At 43.3% G+C, this 15,865-nt stretch overlaps 1 pseudogene; it reads right to left on the bottom strand.

The window, feature by feature from the left end:
* Positions 1–387: 387 nt before the first annotated feature.
* Positions 388–1,085, bottom strand: LOC125539534 (uncharacterized; annotated as a pseudogene).
* Positions 1,086–15,865: the final 14,780 nt, after the last annotated feature.

The following is a 15,865-nucleotide window of genomic DNA, read 5'->3' as shown; positions in this document are numbered from 1 at the left end:
AGAAGCACCGAGACTCGGAGCAACAGGGCAGCATCACTGCCATTGCAAGACACTTACAGGGACGAATGCAGCTTCAGGACTGCCTAGGCCGATGTACCTTGCACCCATGTTCCTAGAGAGTCGGTAGGTGAAAGGCAGGGCCTGATTGGAACTGGTGTAGCATTCATTGGGGAGCGCCAGCGCAGGCAAACATTGCGACCTACTCCTTGTGTAGCAGTCTACGCCAGAGCGATGCATCGCCAACCACCATCTGTCGCATCAAGTACTCCACTTGCAGCCAAAGTAGCGCCATCAAGAGGGGAACAACGTTGAGACGCCGCCGCTGCCCGGTCCGGGAGGCCGGACCTAGGATTTCTCCCGGTGCTCGAGGAGGAGGTCCGATCAAGGTCATGCCAACGCCTCCAAGGAGGTGACGGCACCCTCGGGCGTTGCCGTTGACAGCGCAGGCCGTCGCCGCACGGGGATTTCGCCCCGACCCAAGAACAAAGACCTTAGATGCAGAGGCAGACCGGGCATGGCGAAGAATCATCGAAAAAGACCAACAGACATGGGGGAAGCCTAGAAACGTTGTCGTCGCAGGAGTGGGCACCGACCAGTGCAGCTCCAACAGGCCGGCCACCATTGGGAGCGCGTCCAGCAGGCGGCAGCAGCCACCTGCACCGCGCCGTCGCCGCGCTGGCCCTTAGCCTCCGTCGCCAGGATCCGCCGGGGCACAGCGGAGCAGCAACCGTTAGGGTCACCGCGCGCGTGCTTACTAACCCAGCGGCAACCGCCGGCGGCGGCCGGGAGGGGTGGGAGGAGGGAGAAGGGTGGGTGGGGGCAGAGTGATTGTCGCGGGCCTGGGCGGGCTCATGAGGCCCAGATCTAGGCGCCCTCAACTCTGCCGCACGCATCAGCGGCCGGCGGCCGCCATGGAAGCGCCACCGCGCATGCAGTCCACACCATCTACCTCCCCGTGAGAAGACGGCCGCCTGCCGCGCCACCGCGTGCTCCCGCCGCATCAGCGCGCCCAGCAGCAGCGCGCGAGCACACGAATGAGTGCCCCGCCGCCGCCGTCCACCGGTGAGGGCTTTGCCCGCCGGCATCCTCCAGTGACGGCGAGGAGAGGGAGGGGAAGGAGGGGAGCCTGGGCGGCGGCTAGGGTTTCGCCTCCCGAGTCGCCCCTGGGAGCGATGCGGGGGCTGGGAGATATGTTTTGTTTTCCTCTAAGGAAACTTTGTAATTCAAACATGGTTTTATTTTTGCAGCATTGCAGAGTTCTTTTGAGCGTATGGGATTCCAAATCATATTCTGATTTTTCATTCACAATGCTTTCTTCATTCCATTATCTTGACCTTCATGCTAATTCACCTAAATCTAGCAAATAATCACCGGTTATGTATGGTTCAATATTTGTGCATCAGCAGTTCTAAAGGGTTCAATATATCAATTTGTTGAAGTTTGTTGATATATTCATATGTATATTTCTATCAAATGCACATGATTTCATTTTTGTTGGTGGTGTAGACTCATTGGATCATTCCATTTTTTGTTAATTTGATTGTGGGAATGACCAAAAATTTGCCAAAGGAGTAGTGGAGTGGGTGCTCAAATCTTCATCTTTCGGCTGCTCTAAAGTGATTTCGCATCTTTAGGTAATGTTCCCTTCTTATTGTGAGTAACGTGGGGCAAAATCTTCATCAAATACTATAGAGAGCTAGGCCATTACCAATGTAGGTATCATCAGCTTTGTGACCATGTTTATTACTCTCACTTTCAATTGTGTTGCCTTTTACTTGGGGTTTGGCAAGGGATCTTTTATGTACCGTCTCATGGTAGTATTTTTTCTTCTAATTGTATAATTCATCTATGCTGAGAATACATGCAAAAAATAAAGTGGGTTGTGTTCTTGCCCCGTTCCGCTACTTGATGCATCTGTCTTTTTTCTTCTCATATCATGACTGTCATGTGATCAATCTTTTCGTTGGGACTAGTAATATATCTATTGCTTTTTTATCTTTTTGTTGATCTATTCGTCAAAAAAATTATCTATTGCTATTTTATATAACTATGAGCTTCCTTATTGACATCTATTGCTACTAATCCAGCAGGGCTCCTGATTCCATGGCGTGCCTTAGTCTTTTGGCGGGCATATTTATAGTTGAGGGATCTTTTATTCCATTTCAATTTGCTTTGGAAATGTTTTGCCGGCTCGAGTGCTAATGTCAAGGAATATAGCTGTATTTTTCTTGGATTTTTCATTAGCCTTGCAATGCTAATAGAGAAAAGGCAACAAAATTATTCGAGGGATAGAGATTGTTAACGAACAGATCAACAAACTATTTGCCATGGAAATTGCTATTTAGAGACCTGCTGCATTTGGAAAGTACGTAACGACCAAGTCTTTGATAATGTACTTCCAAACTTTGGTTGGTGCAGGATTCCTGTTGTTAGCAGTAGCACCTACACATAGATCTGTAGTGGAGAGTGAAAAGTAATTTGCTCTTTCCAGCCTTCCTGTCCACACAAATTTCCGTGCGACTAAAAGAGTAATCTGATAACCAAAATTATCATTTTACATGATCATCAATGTTTATTTTTTGACCATACATTCCCGCAGCACCACACAGGGAATCATCTAGTTCATTAAAAAGGCCAACCCAATTTTATCGCATAGAACTCTACGGTTTTAATACAGTGTCCTATGGTTTGTCTCTCTCACACACGTGCACGCGCACGCACACAAGAGAGAGGTGCTTACTTTGCAACAGTGTAAGTTACTTTAAGCGTTAGAGGAAAGTGACTGACACATCACAAAAAGAGAGGAAAGTGACTGACAGAGAACGTCAGCTAAGAACAGAACTGTCAAGGTCGACAAGGTACAATCATTATATTTTGAAAAATACACGGTGGTCGTTTTTTGAGAGGGCAGAATAGTATTCTTGGTGTGTGACGAGTTTGACCTGATTTTTGTGTGACTGAGAAGCTATATACAAAAGAGTTTGCAACAAGCTATAGTAGACAAATCTAAAGAATTTATTTTGTTGAGTATAATGGTTGATTAGGTAACTTAGAGGATAGACTAGTAATTATTCCAGTTTGTCTTGGACTCCTAGTTGATCATGTATTCCTATATATATATGTCCACGAGGCTCAAGAAAAAACATCGATTCCACCAATCTCCCACTATCCCTTCTAACATGGTATCAGCCTAACCCCGATCCAAAATCCTAACCCTCGCCACCGCTTCGGCATCGTGCCACCAACCGGGCGGTCGATATTCATGGTCGCCATCGGCGACCATGCCGTCCGTACCTATGCTTGTCCGCCAGTCTTGTGGACCGGTTGCTTGATAACCCACAAGTATAGAGGATCGCAACAGTTTTCTAGGGTAGAGTATTCAACCCAAATTTATTGATTCGACACAAGGGGAGCCAAAGAATATTCTCAAGTATTTGCAGCTGAATTGTCAATTCAACCACACCTGGATAACTTAATATCTGCAGCAAATTCTTTAGTAGCAAAGTAATATGATAGTAGTGGTAACGGTGGGAAAAAGTAACGGTAGCAAAAGTAATATTTTTGGGTTTTATAGTGATGGTAACAGTAGCAATGGAAAAGTAAATAAGCAAAGAACAATATATGGAAAGCTCGTAGGCAATGGATCGGTGATGGAGAATTATGTCGGATGCGATCAATCATGTAAGAATCATAACATAGGGTGACACAGAACTACCTCTAGTTCATCAATGTAATGTAGGCATGTATTCTGAATATAGTCATATGTGCTTATGGAAAAGAACTTGCATGACATCTTTTGCCCTACCCTCCCGTGGCAGCAGGGTCCTATTGGAAACTAAGGGATATTAAGGCCTCCTTTTAGTAGAGTACCGGACCAAAGCATTAACACATAGTGAATACATGAACTCCTCAAACTACGGTCATCACCGGTAATGATCCCGATTATTGTCACTTCGGGGTTAACGGATCATAACACATAATAGGTGACTATAGACTTGCAAGATAGGATCAAGAACTCTCATATATTGATGAAAACATAATAGGTTCAGATATGAAATCATGGCACTCGGGCCCTAGTGACAAGCATTAAGCATAGCAAAGTCATAGCAACATCAATCTCAGAATTAGTGGATATTAGGGATCAAACCCTAACAAAACTAACTCGATTACATGATAAATCTCATCCAGCCCATCACCGTCCAGCAAGCCTATGATGGAATTACACTACTAGGAAAAGGGCTACTACTAGCGTGGGTTTTTTGGCTATTAGTAGCGCTGGTGCCCGCACTACTGCTACGACGCTACAGCTAAATTTTAGCAGTAGCGCGTTTTTTACCCCGCGCTACAGCTACTCCTAACTACTAGTAGCGTGGCATTCTTCCCCAACGCTACTACTATTCTAAGTACTAGTAGCATGTCATTCTTCCCCCGCGCTACTGCTAAGTAATTAGAATTTTTTTTGAAAACAATTACATGCAATATTCATGGATGGAAAACAAGACACATCCAATGAAAAATAAAAAAAGGTCACAGAACCATCTTAGCACTTGCAACATTCATGGATACAACATTGAACATCTCAACTCAAAGAGATCACGAGATTGAAGGAAATATGCCCTAGAGGCAATAATAAAGTTATTATTTATTTCCTTATATGATGATAAATTTTTATTATTCATGCTAGAATTGTATTAACCGGAAACATAATACATGTGTGAATACATAGACAAACATAGTGTCACTAGTATGCCTCTACTTGACTAGCTCGTTGATCGAAGATGGTTAAGTTTCCTAGCCATAGACATGCGTTGTCATTTGATTAACGGGATCACATCATTAGGAGAATGATGTGATTGACTTGACCCATTTCGTTAGCTTAGCACTTGATCGTTTAGTTTGTTGCTATTGCTTTCTTCATGACTTATACATGTTCCTATGACTATGAGATTATGCAACTCCCGTTTACCGGAGGAACACTTTGTGTGCTACCAAACGTCACAACGTAACTGGGTGATTATAAAGGTGCTCTACAGGTGTCTCCGAAGGTACTTGTTGGGTTGGCGTATTTTGAGATTAGGATTTGTCGCTCCGATTATCGGAGAGGTATCTCTGGGCCCTCTCGGTAATGCACATCACATAAGCCTTGCAAGCATTGCAACTAATAAGTTAGCTGCGTGATGATGTATTATGGGACGAGTAAAGAGACTTGCTGGTAACAAGATTGAAGTAGGTATTGAGATACCGACGATCAAATCTCGGGCAAGTAACATACCGATGACAAAGGGAACAAATGTATGTTGTTATGCGGTCTGACCGATAAAGATCTTCGTAGAATATGTAGGAGCCAATATGAGCATCCAGGTTCCGCTATTGGTTATTGACCGGAGACGTGTCTCGGTCATGTCTACATTGTTCTCGAACCAGTAGGGTCCGCACGCTTAACGTTACGATGACAGTTTCATTATGAGTTTATATATTTCGATGTACTGAAGGTTGTTAGGAGTCCCGAATGTGATCACGGACTTGACGAGGAGTCTCAAAATGGTCGAGACATAAAGATCGATATATTGGACGACTATATTTGGACACCAGAAAGGTTCCGGGTGAGATTGGGACAATACCGGATCACCGGGAGGTTATCGGAACCCCCCGGGAGGTATATGGGCCTTATTGGGCCTTAGTGGAAAGGAGGGGAAAGGAGCAAGGGAGGGGGCGCCCCCCCCAAGCCCAATCCGAATTGGGAATGGGGCCGGCCCCCCCTTTCCTTCCTCCCTCCTTCCTCTTCCTTCCCTCTCCTACTCCTTATAGGAAAAAGGGGAGTCCTACTCCCTGTGTGAGTTGGACTCCCCCCTAGGGCGCTCCACCCTACTTGGCCGGCCCCCTCCTCACTCCTTTATATACGGGGGCAGGGGGGCACCCCATAGACAGAACAATTGATCATTGATCTCTTAGCCGTGTGCGGTGCCCCCCTCCACTATAATCCTCGATAATATTGTAGCGGTGCTTAGGCGAAGCCCTGCGACGGTAAAACATCAAGATCGTCACCACGCCATCGTGCTGACGAAACTCATCCCCGACACTTTGCTGGATCGGAGTCCGGGGATCGTCATCGAGCTGAACGTGTGCTAGAACTCGGAGGTGCCGTAGTTTCGGTGCTTGATCGGTCGGGCTGTGAAAACGTACGACTACATCAACTGCGTTGTGCTAATGCTTCCGCTTCCGGTCTACGAGGGTACGTAGACAACACTCTCCCCTCTTGCTGCTATGCATCACCATGATCTTGCGTGTGCGTAGGAAAATTTTGAAATTACTACGTTCCCCAACAGTGGCATCCGAGCCTAGGTTTTATGCATTGATGTTATGCACGAGTAGAACACAAGTGAGTTGTGGGCGATATAAGTCATACTGCTTACCAGCATGTCATACTTTGGTTCGGCGGAATTGTTGGATGAAGCGGCCCGGACCGACATTACGTGTACGCTTATGCGAGACTGGTTCTACCGACGTGCTATGCACACAGGTGGCTGGCGGGTGTCAGTTTCTCCAACTTTAGTTGAACTGAGTGTGGCTACGCCCGGTCCTTGCGAAGGTTAAAACAGCACCAACAAACTATCGTTGTGGTTTTGATGCATAGGTAAGAACGGTTCTTGCTAAGCCCGTAGCAGCCACGTAAAACTTGCAACAACAAAGTAGAGGACGTCTAACTTGTTTTTGCAGGGCATGTTGTGATGTGATATGGTCAAGACATGATGCTAAATTTTATTGTATGAGATGATCATGTTTTGTAACCGAGTTATCGGTAACTGGCAGGAGCCATATGGTTGTCGCTTTATTGTATGCAATGCAATTGCGCTATAATGCTTTACTTTATCACTAAGCGGTAGCGATAGTCGTGGAAGCATAAGATTGGCGAGACGACAATGATGCTACGATGGTGATCAAGTTGTTGCACCGATGACGATGGTGATCATGACGGTGCTTCGAAGATGGAGATCACAAGCAGAAGATGACGATGGCCATATCATATCACTTATATTGATTGCATGTGATGTTTATCTTTTATGCATCTTATCTTGCTTTCATTGACGGTAGCATTATAAGATGATCCCTCACTAAATTATGAAAGTATAAGTGTTCTCCCTGAGTATGCACCGTTGCGAAAGTTCTTCGTGCTGAGACACCACGTGATGATCGGGTGTGATAGGCTCTACGTTCAAATACAACGGGTGCAAAACAGTTGCACACACGGAATACTCAGGTTTAACTTGACGAGCCTAGCATATAACAGATATGGCCTCGGAACATGGAGACCGAAAGGTCGAGCGTGAATCATATAGTAGATATGATCAACATATTGATGTTCACCATTGATATTACTCCATCTCACGTGATGATCGGACATGGTTTAGTTGATTTGGATCACGTGATCACTTAGAGGATTAGAGGGATATCTTTCTAAGTGGGAGTTCTTAAGTAATATGATTAATTGAACTTAAATTTATCATGAACTTAGTACCTGATAGTATCTTGCTTGTCTATGTTTGATTGTAGATAGATGGATCGTGCTGTTGTTCCATTGAATTTTAATGCGTTCCTTGAGAAAGCAAAGTTGAAAGAAGATGGTACCAATTACACGGACTCAGTCCGTAACTTGAGGATTATCCTCATTGCTGCACAGAAGAATTACGTCCTGGAAGCACCGCTAAGTGCCAAGCCTGCTGCAGGAGCAACACCAGATGTTATGAATGTCTGGCAGAGCAAAGCTGATGACTACTCGATAGTTCAGTGTGCCATGCTTTACGGCTTAGAACCGGGTCTTCAACGACGTTTTGAACGTCATGGAGCATATGAGATGTTCCAGTAGTTGAAGTTAATATTTCAAGCAAATGCCCGGATTGAGAGATATGAAGTCTCCAATAAGTTCTATAGCTGCAAGATGGAGGAGAATAGTTCTGTCAGTGAACATATACTCAAAATGTCTGGGTATCATAATCACTTGACTCAACTGAGGGTTAATATTCCTGTTGATAGTGTCATTGACAGAGTTCTTCAATCACTACCACCAAGCTACAAAAGCTTCGTGATGAACTATAATATGCAAGGGATGAATAAGACTATTCCTGAGCTCTTTGCAATGCTAAAAGCCGCGGAGGTAGAAATCAAAAAGGAGCATCAAGAAAAAGGGCAAAGGGAAGAAGAAAGGGAACTTCAAGAAGAAGAACAAACAAGTTGCTGCTCAGGAGAAGAAACACAAGTCTGGACCTAAGCCTGAAACTGAGTGCTTCTACTGCAAGCAGACTGGTCACTGGAAGCGGAACTGCCCCAAGTATTTGGCGGATAAGAAGGATGGCAAAGTGAACAAAGGTATATGTGATATACATGTTATTGATGTGTACCTTACTAATGCTCGCAGTAGCACCTGGGTATTTGATACTGGTTCTGTTGCTAACATTTGCAACTCGAAACAGGGGCTACGGATCAAGTGAAGATTGGCTAAGGACAAGGTGACGATGCGTGTGGGAAATGGTTCCAAAGACGATGTGATCGCGGTCGGCACACTACCTCTACATCTACCTTCGGGATTAGTACTAGACCTAAATAATTGTTATTTGGTGCCAGCGTTGAGCATGAACATTATATCTGGATCTTGTTTGATGCGAGATGGTTATTCATTTAAATCAGAGAATAATGGTTGTTCTATTTATATGAGTAATATCTTTTATGGTCATGCACCCTTGAAGAGTGGTCTATTTTTGATGAATCTCGATAGTAGTGATACACATATTCATAATGTTAAAATCAAAAGATGCAGAGTTGATAATGATAGTGCAACTTATTTGTGGCACTGCCATTTAGGTCATATCGGTATAAAGTGAAGGAAATATGCCCTAGAGGCAATAATAAATTTATTATTTATTTCCTTATTTCATGATAAATGTTTATTATTCATGCTAGAATTGTATTAACCGGAAACATAATACATGTGTGAATACATAGACAAACAGAGTGTCACTAGTATGCCTCTACTTGACTAGCTCGTTAATCAAAGATGGTTATGTTTCCTAACCATAGACAAAGAGTTGTTATTTGATTAACGGGATCACATCATTAGGAGAATGATGTGATTGACTTGACCCATTCCGTTAGCTTAACAATCGATCGTTTAGTATGTTGTTATTGCTTTCTTCATGACTTATACATGTTCCTATGACTATGAGATTATGCAACTCCCGTTTACCGGAGGAACACTTTGTGTGCTACCAAACGTCACAACGTAACTGGGTGATTATAAAGGAGCTCTACAGGTGTCTCCAAAGGTACATGTTGGGTTGGCGTATTTCGAGATTAGGATTTGTCACTCCGATTGTCGGAGAGGTATATCTGGGCCCTCTCGGTAATGCACATCACATAAGCCTTGCAAGCATTGCAACTAATGAGTTAGTTGCGAGATGATGTATTACGGAATGAGTAAAGAGACTTGCCGGTAACGAGATTAAACTAGGTATTGAGATACTGACGATCGAATCTCGGGCAAGTAACATACCGATGACAAAGGGAACAACGTATGTTGTTATGCGGTCTGACCGATAAAGATCTTCGTAGAATATGTAGGAGCCAATATGAGCATCCAGGTTCCGCTATTGGTTATTGACCGGAGACGTGTCTCGGTCATGTCTACATTGTTCTCGAACCCGTAGGGTCCGCACGCTTAAGGTTTCGATGACAATTATATTATGAGTTTATGAGTTTTGATGTACCAAAGGAGTTCGGAGTCCCGGATGAGATCGGGGACATGACGAAGAGTCTCGAAATGGTCAAGACGTAAAGATCGATATATTGGGCAACTATATTCGGACATCGGAAAGGCTCCGAGTGGTTCGGGTATTTTTCGGAGTACCGGGGAGTTACGGGAATACGAGGGAAGAAGTATATGGGCCTTATTGGGCTTTTAGGGGAGAGGTAGAGGCAGGCCGCCCCCCCACTGACTAGTCCGAATTGGACTAGGGGGAGGGGCGGCGCCCCCTCCTTCCTTCTCTTCCCTCTTCCCCTTCCTTGTCTCCTACTCCTACTACATGGAAGGACTCCTTGTTGGACTAGGAAAGGGGGAATCCTACTCCCGGTGGGAGTAGGACTCCCCTAGGGCACGCCATAGAGAGGGCCGGCCCTCCCCTCCTCCACTTCTTTATATACGGGGGCAGGGGGCACCCCATAGACACACAAGTTGATCCTCGTGATCGTTCTCTTAGCCGTGTGCGGTGCCCCCCTCCACCATACTCCTCGATAATATTGTAGCAGTAGTTAGGCGAAGCCCTACGACGGTAGAACATCAAGATCGTCACCACGCCGTCGTGCTGACGGAACTCTTCCCCGACACTTTGCTGGATCGGTGTCTGGGGATCGTCATCGAGCTGAACGTGTGCTAGAACTCGGAGGTGCCATAGTTTCGGTGCTTGATCAGTAGGGCCGTGAAGACGTACGACTACATCAACCACGTTGTCATAACGCTTCCGCTGTCGGTCTACGAGGGTACGTAGACAACACTCTCCCCTCTCGTTGCTATGCATCACCATGATCTTGTGTGTGCGTAGGAAAATTTTGAAATTACTACGTTCCCCAACAGTGGCATCTGAGCCAGGTTTTATATGTTGATGTTATATGCACGAGTAGAACACAAGTGAGTTCTGGGCAATATAAGTCATACTGCTTACCAGCATGTCATACTTTGGTTCGGCGGTACTGTTGGATGAAGCGGCCCGGACCGACATTACGCGTACGCTTACGCGAGACTGGTTCTACCGACGTGCTTTGCACATAGGTGGCTGGCGGGTGTCAGTTTCTCCAACTTTAGTTGAACCGAGTGTGGCTACACCCGGTCCTTGCGAAGGTTAAAACAGCACCAACTTGACAAACTATCGTTGTGGTTTTGATGCGTAGGTAAGATTGGTTCTTGCTAAGCCCGTAGCAACCACGTAAAACTTGCAACAAACAAAGTAGAGGACGTCTAACTTGTTTTTGCAGGGCATGTTGTGATGTGATATGGTCAAGGCATGATGCTAAATTTTATTGTATGAGATGATCATGTTTTGTAACCGAGTTATCGGCAACTGGCAGGAGCCATATGGTTGTCGCTTTATTGTATGCAATGCAATCGCCCTGTAATGCTTTACTTTATCACTAAGCGGTAGCGATAGTCGTAGAAGCATAAGATTGGCGAGACGACAACGATGCTACGATGGAGATCAAGGTGTTGCACCGGTGACGATGGTGATCATGATGATGCTTCGGAGATGGAGATCACAAGCACAAGATGATGATGGCCATATCATATCACCTATATTGATTGCATGTGATGTTTATCTTTTATGCATCTTATCTTGCTTTGATTGATGGTAGCATTATAAGATGATCTCTCACTAAATTTCAAGATAAAAGTGTTCTCCCTGAGTATGCACCGTTGCCAAAGTTCGTCGTGCCCAGACACCACGTGATGATCGGGTGTGATAAGCTCTATGTCCATCTACAATGGGTGCAAGCCAGTTTTGCACACGCAGAATACTCAGGTTAAACTTGACGAGCCTAGCATATGCAGATATGGCCTCGAAACACTGAGACCGAAAGGTCGAGCGTGAATCATATAGTAGATATGATCAACATAGTGATGTTCACCATTGAAACTACTCCATCTCATGTGATGATCGGACATGGTTTAGTTGATTTGGATCACGTGATCACTTAGAGGATTGGAGGGATGTCTATCTAAGTGGGAGTTCTTAAGTAATATGATTAATTGAACTTTAATTTATCATGAACTTAGTCCTAGTAGAATTAGCATATCTATGTTGTAGATCAATAGCTCGCGTTGTTGCTTTCATATGTTTATTTTTATATGTTCCTAGAGAAAATTGTGTTGAAAGATGTTAGTAGCAATGATGCGGATTGGATCCGTGATCTAAGGTTTATCCTCATTGCCGCACAGAAGAATTATGTCCTTGATGCACCGCTAGGTGACAAACCTATTGCAGGAGCAGATGCAGACGTTATGAACGTTTGGCTAGCTCAATATGATGACTACTTGATAGTTTAGTGCACCATGCTTAACGGCTTAGAATCGGGACTTCAAAGACATTTTGAACGTCATGGACCATATGAGATGTTCCAGGAATTGAAGTTAATATTTCAAGCAAATACCCGAGTTGAGAGATATGAAGTTTCCAACAAGTTCTATAGCTAAAAGATGGAGGAGAATCGCTCAACTAGTGAGCATGTGCTCAGATTGTCTGGGTACTACAATCGCTTGAATCAAGTGGGAGTTAATCTTCCAGATAATATAGTGATTGACAGAATTCTCTAGTCACCATCACCAAGTTAGTAGAACTACGTGATGAACTATAGTATGCAAGGGATGACGAAAAGGACTCCCGAGCTTTTCATGATGATGAAATCGATGAAGGTAGAAATCAAGAAAGAGCATCAAGTGTTGATGGTTGACAAGACCACTAGTTTCAGGAAAAGGGCAAAGGGAAGAAGGGGAACTTCAGGAAGAACGGCAAGCAAGTTGCTGCTCAAGTGAAGAAGCCCAAGTCTGGTCCTAAGCCTGAGACTAAGTGCTTATACTGCAAAGGGACTGGTCACTGGAAGCGGAACTACCCCAAGTGATTGGCGGATAAGAAGGATGGCAAAGTGAACATAAGTATATTTGATATACATGTTATTAATGTGTACTTTACTAGTGTTTATAGCAACCCCTCAGTATTTGATACTAGTTCAGTTGCTAAGATTAGTAACTCAAAACGGGAGTTGCAGAATAAACAGAGACTAGTTAAGGGTGAAGTGACGATGTGTGTTGGAAGTGGTTCCAAGATTGATATGATCATCATCGCACTCTCCCTATACTTTTGGGATTAGTGTTGAAACTAAATAAGTGTTATTTGGTGTTTGCGTTGAGCATGAATATGATTTGATCATGTTTATTGCAATATGGTTATTCATTTAAGTTAGAGAACAATTGTTGTTCTGTTTACATGAATAAAACCTTCTATGGTCATACACACCAACGAAAATGGTTTGTTGGATCTCGATCGTAGTGATACACATATTCATAATATTGAAGCCAAAAGATGCAAAGTTAATAATGATAGTGCAACTTATTTGTGGCACTGCCGTTTAAGTCATATTGGTGTAAAGCGCATGAAGAAACTCCATGCTGATGGGATTTTGGAATCACTTGATTATGAATCACTTGATGCTTGCGAACCATGTCTCTTGGGCAAGATGACTAAGACTCCATTCTCCGGAACAATGGAGCAAGCAACAAACTTATTGGAAATAATACATACTGATGTATGCGGTCCGATGAGTATTAAGGCTCGCGGCAAGTATCGTTATTTTCTGAACTTCACAGATGATTTGAGCAGATATGGGTATATCTACTTGATGAAACATAAGTCTGAAACATTTGAAAAGTTCAAAGAATTTCAGAGTGAAGTGGAAAATCATCGTAACAAGAAAATTAAGTTTCTACGATCTAATCGTGGAAGAGAATATTTGAGTTACGAGTTTGGCCTTCAGTTAAAACAATGTGAAATAGTTTCACCACTCACGCCACCTGGAACACCACACTGTAATGGTGTGTCCGAACGTCGTAACCGTACTTCATTAGATATGGTGCGATCTATGATGTTTCTTACCGATTTACCACTATCGTTTTTGGGGTCATGCATTAAAGACAGATGCATTCACGTTAAAAAGGGGCACCATCTAAGTCCGTTGAGACGACACAATATGAACTGTGGTTTGGCAAAAAACCAAAGTTGTCGTTTCTTAAAGTTTGGTGTTGCGATGCTTATGTGAAAAAGTTTCATCTTGATAAGCTCACACCCAAATCGGAGAAATGTGTCTTCATAGGATACCCAAAGGAGAAAGTTGGGTACACCTTCTATCACAGATCCGAAGGCAAGACATTCATTGCTAAGAATGGATCCTTTCTAGAGAAGGAGTTTCTCTCGAAAGAAGTGAGCGGGAGGAAAGTAGAACTTGATAAGGTAATTGTACCTTCTCCCTTATTGGAAAGTAGTTCATCACAGAAATCTGTTCCTGTGACTAATACACCAATTAGTGAGGAAGCTAATGATGATGATCATATAACTTCAGATCAAGTTACTACCGGATCTCGTAAGTAAACCAGAGTGAGATCCGCACCAGAGTGGTACGGTAATCCTGTTCTGAAAGTCATGTTACTAGACCATGACGAACTTGCAAACTATGAGGAAGGGATGATGAGCCCAGATTATGCGAAATGGTTTGAGGCCATGAAATCTGAGATAGGATCCATGTATGAGAACAAAGTATGGACTTTGGTTGACTTGCCCGATGATCGGGAAGCCATAGAAAATAAATGGATTTTCAAGCGGAAGACGGACGCTGATAGTAGTGTTACTATCTACAAAGCTAGACTTGTCGAAAAAGGTTTTTGACAAAGTTCAAAGGTATTGACTACGATGAGATTTTCTCACTCGTATCAATGCTTAAAGTCTGTCCGAATCATATTAGCAATTGCCACATTTTATGAAATCTTGCAAATGGATAACAAAACTGCAATCCTTAATGGATTTCTTAAAGAAGAGTTGTATATGATGCAACCAGAAGGTTTTGTCAATCCTAAAGGTGCTAACAAAATATGCAAGCTCCAGCGATCCATCTATGGACTAGTGCAAGCATCTCGGAGTTGGAATATACGCTTTGATAAGTTGATCAAAGCATATAATTTTATACAGACTTGCGGTGAAGCCTGTATTTACAAGAAAGTGAGTGGGAGCACTACATCATTTCTGATAAGTATATGTGAATGACATATTGTTGATCGGAGATAATGTAGAATTATTCTGCAAAGCATAAAGGAGTGGTTGAAAGGAGTTTTTCAAAGAAAGACCTCGGTGAAGCGGCTTACATATTGAGCATCAAGATCTATAGAGATAGATCAATACACTTGATAAGTTTTTCAATGAGTACATACCTTGACAAGATTTTGAAGTAGTTCAAAATGGAACAGTCAAAGAAGGAGTTCTTGCCTGTGTTACAAGGTGTGAAATTGAGTAAGACTCAAAACCCGACCACGGCAGAAGATAGAGAGAGAATGAAAGTCATTCCCTATGCCTCAGCCATAGGTTCTATAAAGTATGCCATGCGGTGTACCAGACCTATTGTATACCCTGCCCTAAGTTTGGTAAGGGAGTACAATAGTGATCTAGGAGTAGATCACTGGACATTGGTCAAAATTATCCTTAGTGGAATAAGGATATGTTTCTCGATTATGGAGGTGACAAAAGGTTCGTCATAAAGGGTTACGTCGATGCAAACTTTGACACTGATCCAGATGATTCTAAGTCTCAATCGGGATGCATATTGAAAGTGGGAGCAATTAGCTAGAGTAGCTCCGTGCAGAGCATTGTTGACATAGAAATTTGCAAAATACATACGAATCTGAATATGGCAGACCCGTTGACTAAACTTCTCTCACAGGCAAAACATGATCACACCTTAGTACTCTTTGGGTGTTAATCACATAGCAATGTGAACTAGATTATTGACTCTAGTAAACCCTTTGAGTGTTGGTCACATAATGATCTGAACTATTAGTGTTAAATCACATGGCAATGTGAACTAGATTATTGACTCTAGTGTAAGTGGGAGACTGAAGGAAATATGCCCTAGAGGCAATAATACAGTTATTATTTATTTCCTTATTTCATGATAAATGTTTATTATTCATGCTAGAATTGTATTAACCGGAAACATAATACATGTGTGAATACATAGACAAACAGAGTGTCACTAGTATGCCTCTACTTGACTAGCTCGTTAATCA

This window comes from Triticum urartu, chromosome 7A (genome assembly GCF_056163025.1).
Source record: "Triticum urartu cultivar PI428250 chromosome 7A, HENAU_Tu73, whole genome shotgun sequence".
Taxonomy (NCBI): Eukaryota; Viridiplantae; Streptophyta; class Magnoliopsida; order Poales; family Poaceae; genus Triticum; species Triticum urartu.
This window is presented reverse-complemented; position numbering and strand designations above follow the sequence as displayed.